The 5,932-nt window shown below is 40.1% G+C and overlaps 1 long non-coding RNA gene across 1 annotated transcript; it reads right to left on the minus strand.

The window, feature by feature from the left end:
• Positions 1-3,276: 3,276 nt before the first annotated feature.
• On the minus strand, positions 3,277-4,802 carry LOC120426817 (uncharacterized). Its single transcript, XR_005606760.2, has 4 exons — positions 4,717-4,802; positions 4,540-4,657; positions 3,663-4,477; positions 3,277-3,450 (listed from the first exon to the last, which is right to left on the minus strand). It is a non-coding gene; the product is annotated as an uncharacterized LOC120426817 (long non-coding RNA).
• Positions 4,803-5,932: the final 1,130 nt, after the last annotated feature.

Below are 5,932 nucleotides of genomic sequence, written 5' to 3' on the forward strand. Positions count from 1 at the left end.
TTTCGACATTTTCCAAAAATAATTATTTTTTTCATATAATCATAACTCTGGTACCAGATTTTACACCATCTTAAACTTTAGCTCATACGATGGCTTTTTTAATTCCTGCTCTTCATGGATGATGGATTAACTTTATATTTGAAGCACTCAAAACTAAAAAAATGTCATGATTTTTTTTTAATCTCAAGCGTCTTTATATCTATTTATGATTTTTTTTATCAAATTGTTGGAGAAACTTTATTTTGTTATGATTTCACCTAAAAGCGCGTTTAAAGATTTCTTAACCGTATTTACTCAAACATGTCAAGCCACTTTGAAAACAAAAAAAAAATCTCAATCCGACTCCACCTTTTCTATAGAAAATTTGATCTTTTCATAATAATCATAATTTACAATGTATTATGCCACTAATTGCCACTCACATTTCTTTGACCAATTTTGTTACTGTTCTATAGAAATTTTCTGGAATTATAATAAGAACTGGGTTTTTGTAATCCCGGGAAATTTGACGCTTCAATTCAGTATTACACAACTTTGCTGAAGACACCAAATCGATCAGATAATAATTTTTCATGATACAGATTTTTATATATCTTCATATGCATTTCGTAGACCCAGGACTCATAATTGTATTTGGACTTTTTTGGAAAGATAGTTGATTAAAGGGTTGCTTATGACATATGAAATGCAAAATACGATGTTGTGAATAAAATGAGTTGGTTTGAAAATAAATCCTTCTTGAAGATTTTCTAAATTTGTGATTTTTAATGGATACTTTCAATTCAAAAACCAATATGTATTTTTCTTGATTATACATTTCAATTTTTAATAATTCTTATAACTGTAACTTTATCAAATCTGTGAAACAAAGTCAAAAATTGAACAAAATGGCAAATTTAACTAAACAATCGCTTCAAGAAGCTAAGCAAACTTTTTTGTTATTTTGCTATTTACAAAACATTTTGAAGGTTATCAAGGATTACTTATGGTTGTCAATAGATAACAAATGTGAAACCGTTAAAAAAAGAATATCCTACACTGGTGCAATTATAAAATTGAAAACAAAAAACCTGAAATTTTTAAATAAATCTATATAATAAATTAACAAAAATCTTCAAGCAGCACAAACCCGGGTGCCGAAAATTTGACGTTTTCCTTCGGTTTAGAGTTATTTTTCATTGGCAAATTCCAAGAAAGTTTCAGATGATGTTTTTCGGATTTGTTTTTGCTGTAAGTGAATCTACAAGATGAAGACAAAAGTGAAGCTCTGCGTGATTTTTTCGTGTGGCGTAACGGGAAGGATTTCCGTTTGGTTCCAGCCGTTCCGGCAAGGCCAGAAGTTGTTCACAACCTGCGGATGCCTGGATTCGATGTTGTTCTAGTGAAGCAACAGCATCGTATTCGATGTATATTTGGTTGTCGAATGCTTTGGAGACCCTTGGTGAGATCTTTCCATACGTTTTTTTGCTAGATAATTAATATTATATTCTTTTTATCAAATGCAATATCCTTCCTACTCCACTCCATCTACCATGTCCTTAATCCAAATTCAACCCCCCCCCCCGTCCTCCCTCTTACCCCTCCTTGAATAATAATAATTACTTGCCAAATTTACACTTACACACCCAACCACAACTCATTCGGAGCGTTTGGTACGGTATGTCCACGCATCCTTCCTCCCCTGTAGATTCTGTGAAATGTGATCCGTTCTCAGAATCTGTCTCTGCGGTTAATGTAACGCAGTAGGCCTGGCCGCTTTAATTTTTGCAATGCATGTTCGGGGTTACTCGGATGTAATGCAATCATTAATATTGCAAGAAAGGACTTGGGGCGTAATCTAACCAAAAGTTCTTCCAGGATGCTTTCTTCGGACTGGCTGCGCTTGTGTTCGATTAGATTAGATTAGATTAGATTAAATCTTCAAGCAGCACAAACCCAACAAATACAAAAATAAACCAAATATTTGAGACAATAATCTCACACCTGCCTAGACTGCGGGACCGATAACCCGCAAGCGCACAAAGTATTAACCTTCAAGTGCGACAAAACCGACTTAGCGAAGGTAAAATATTTGAAATAGTTGTTAGCTTTGTGACCCATCCAGCGCATAACGACGCCAGCACAGATAACAACCCCGTACGACATTCCTTTCAGAATCGGAATGGAATTTTTCTCATTTGGCCCAGATTTGTGTCTGCAGTCAGTCGACGGCAAAGCCTGCCAAAGAAGAGTCTTTGTTTGTCCAGTTCATAAAGAAGTTGTCGTCGTTCTCGTGTAACTGTGAGTGGAATTTTATTGCACTCTTTTGACAAACAGGTAAAGATACCCTTCTGAACCCTCAACTGCTGACACGCCGGAGCGAATGAATGAGGTCTCTCGCTGGAGCCATAAAGTAGCACGAAGTCTGAAGAGGTGGCGAAAGGATAATCGCGTGGGTGCTTATCTGCTGGAGATAGCTGGAGAGTGCATTCTACAGGGGATGAAGCTCAAGGGAGTCAGAAGTCTGTAGAGTCTAGACTGGTGCGAAATGCCGACCTCGGTCTGAATAGATGAAAAGCTTGTCTGGCATTCTTTGGGCATGATTCTCAGAAAATGCTACTTGTTTAAAAGTGCCGAAAATCACCCAAATTGGACACATCTACTCCAAACTAATTTTCCTTTAAATTTAATGACAATTTCTAAAAAAATAACTTTCACCATAACTAGATTGTGCTCCACATTCGTTCCTGCTGCTTCTGCTGCAGGTGCAGGTCATGCCCGGAATAGCAATTACCCAAAAAACGATACCAAGCTCGCCGTTTGTCGTTCACTTCCGTGCACCACGCACGCTAAACCGAACTTGGTCAACTAACGTTTCACGTTTGACCCATTTCTTTCGGGGGGCTCGTTTCCAAGCATAATGCGTCTAATTAAACAACCTCATCAAACAGAAACTCGCCACATTATGTCACACGAATGTTAAACAGTTTAAGATCAGCCCGCTCGTACACAGAAAAAAATAATCCGGTAAATTTACATCATTTATAATGTACCAAAAGTGCACGTCATTAATGATGCGAATTTACATCACTTTCAACTTAAATTTAAGTGCCATCCGATGTAAACATTCAGAACAAAAAGTGCCACAAAACATGTAAATTTCCGATGAAATCTACGTAAATTTACCCAAACCAAAAAATTTTTCCCCGTTGAATCTAGAATCTGATGTAATTTTCAAACTTGAAAGTTCGAAAGTTTGTATCAGATTTTTTAATTCAACGGAGTAACAAAATTCTAAATTCAACGGAGTAACAAAATGGGACTGTTAAAAAGTTAGACTTGCCCGTGACTTCAGCTTGTCTCTGTACAGGCCTACAGTAGTTGTGATCATGTGACTATTCTGTGCAGCATTCTGAAGACACAACTCTGGTTGAAGGGAGTCGTACAAAACTCGACATCCACGGGCAAGCTCTGAAAACATATAAATATTAGTTTCTGGAACGGCAACATAAAAGTAAGGATGTAACAATTGTTTTTTGATACATTTAAGGACTTGTTTTTTTTAAACTGAGTATTGAATCATTGAAACGGGCTCAGTTTACCCAAACGAAAATACCATCAAAGGGCCGCAAGAATGTACCATTTTGTTACTTCCTAATGAATATCAAATCTTTTAAACTTACTTGTAACTGTCTCGAAGTAAAGCAAAGTGGGGGTTGGACTCACAACGCTGGATGCCATATTTGTCACGCATTTCACTCACGCATGACATTCTGGTGCACATTCGTCACTCGTCGCGAAATCTGGCGGAAGAAATTGTTATCGACATTAATCGAATCCAGGACGATGTAATTGGGGACGGAACCCCCGGCCACTGACCACTGCTGGACCAAAATTCCGGTGTGCATCAGCGGAGGCGTATCAAGAACGCAAAGATCTCAATCGCCAACACTCCGGGCAAGATTGTGCTTGAATCGTTGGCGAAGATTGCCGCTGCGATCTTATCGTGCATGTCACGTTCAGCGAGTACGACCCCCTTGCCATACCGTGTTTTAGCTGGCCGTGGAAACCCTCGGCAAGGAATCGATGGCAATGCAAGCTTTTGGCCGCGCTCTGCTTCACATACGATGACAAGAGAGGACAGCGGGTGATCTGGGGTCCTTTCCTGATTTCCCAACACCTAGTCGTGGTCTCTCCCAGCGGCCCGTCGCCGTGCAGCGTAACCTCCCGGTGCTTGGCGTGCACCAGATGGTTCACGATATGCGACCGGACGTGTTGCCGCACCCGTTGCAGAACCACATCTTGCAAATGTTGCACAACTCGACCGTACTCGGCTAATGAATGCCGCAGTAACGGCACGCGTGCGGTGACAGATAATTCTGCTGGCCCCCGAGTGCCCCATCATCTTCGTCCTCCTCGAACTGCAGCTCGCTGATGACGGACGAGATGCCGCCGATTTTCGACAACTTCGATCGAACCGATACCCGAATCGGTTGAGCTGTGCCGAAACAAGGGGAAAGATTAGATTCTTGTGAATTGTTCGTGGGTTGAGTTGTCTACCTGTCCTCCGGCGGCACCGGTTCCGCTGGTACCGGCTGCTCCCGTTCCTCCCCCGAGGTGGTCAAGCTGCGAGGCCAACGTTTATCCACCAAGAAGAACGAGAAAAAACGCCAAATTCCTGTAAAGTAAACAATAATTTGAAACAATATATTAAATGATCTCGCAAAACAAACTTACCTTCGGGTGCTCACTTTGGCCGGCTTGCAGTCCGAAACCTGCCTGCTTCCACTGCCGTATGGACGAAATCCGTTCTGACTTTTCTCCCGGCGACAACTAAAACGGCAAAAAAAAACTTCATCGATCGCAGCAGGTTGGTAGGCTTCCACTACCACTAACACACTACTCTGAAAAGTCAAAACAAAATATACACGTTGTGAGAGAATCAGGTGAATCCGAGGTTTTAAAATGATAAAGCTGATGATAAACACTGAATTCAATGTCTTCTTTTTCATTAGCGTGTAGCTTTTAGGTTTTTTTCTGGGAAATTACTGATCTCATAGCTACGTGCACAATTTTTGTTTTCCAAACATTTTGACAGGTCGATTTGTGTGAAATCTTCATTTTCTTAATGATTTGTTTAGCTAGAATTTTTGTTTGGAAAAGCCGTAATCGTGGAAAATGTGGGCCAGCACGCAAGGAAATCATCAAAACCCATCTAAAACCCAGTCCGATTCCCGTTTGCTGCCATTTTATGGCCCGTGACGGGATCTTGTTCCACGGACGTACCTTCTTGGCGATCCATAACAAACGGAACAAGAACCCAGGAGCAGAAGCGTCCCAGGGAAGACTATTCCGGCCGGAATGTTGGGGCGTTGCGTTTCCCGGATAGCAGGAACTTATTCTTCACTTTAATCCAGCAGGTATTTTCATAATATGTTCCTTCCATTACTGAAAAATCAAAGGAAATCTGATTTTAGCTGGCTCTGCAAAATATTGTTACAGATTAGGAATTTTGTATTGTGCCGAAAAACCTACCTGTTCTGTTTTATTTAACGTGATACCGCCAGAATTATTCTCGAAACATTTCTGGGAGTCACCAAATGCACAACAGTTCCGGCTTCCTTCATAGACTTCCGGCAACAACGGGAAGCCTGCAGCTGGTGTAATTATTAATCATTTTTAAACTTCGAAACGGCTTTTTCACATATTGTTTACCTTTTAACATCAAAACTCAACACAATTATCAGATAAACACCTCCGCTTCTCTCGCGAAACACAATAATAATATTGAGCTGTCATTGACAACATCAAGCATAATTGTAAAGTTGAAAATTACGTGCCGGAATTGTTTTACATCGTTTCGAAATTACATGCCTTTCAAGCTTTCAAATTTGAGTGTCATCAACAAAATAATGATCATTTACATGAGTTTTAAGGGTTACGTGCAATTTCA

The sequence above is a fragment of the Culex pipiens genome, chromosome 2 (genome assembly GCF_016801865.2).
Source record: "Culex pipiens pallens isolate TS chromosome 2, TS_CPP_V2, whole genome shotgun sequence".
NCBI classification, from domain to species: domain Eukaryota; kingdom Metazoa; phylum Arthropoda; class Insecta; order Diptera; family Culicidae; genus Culex; species Culex pipiens.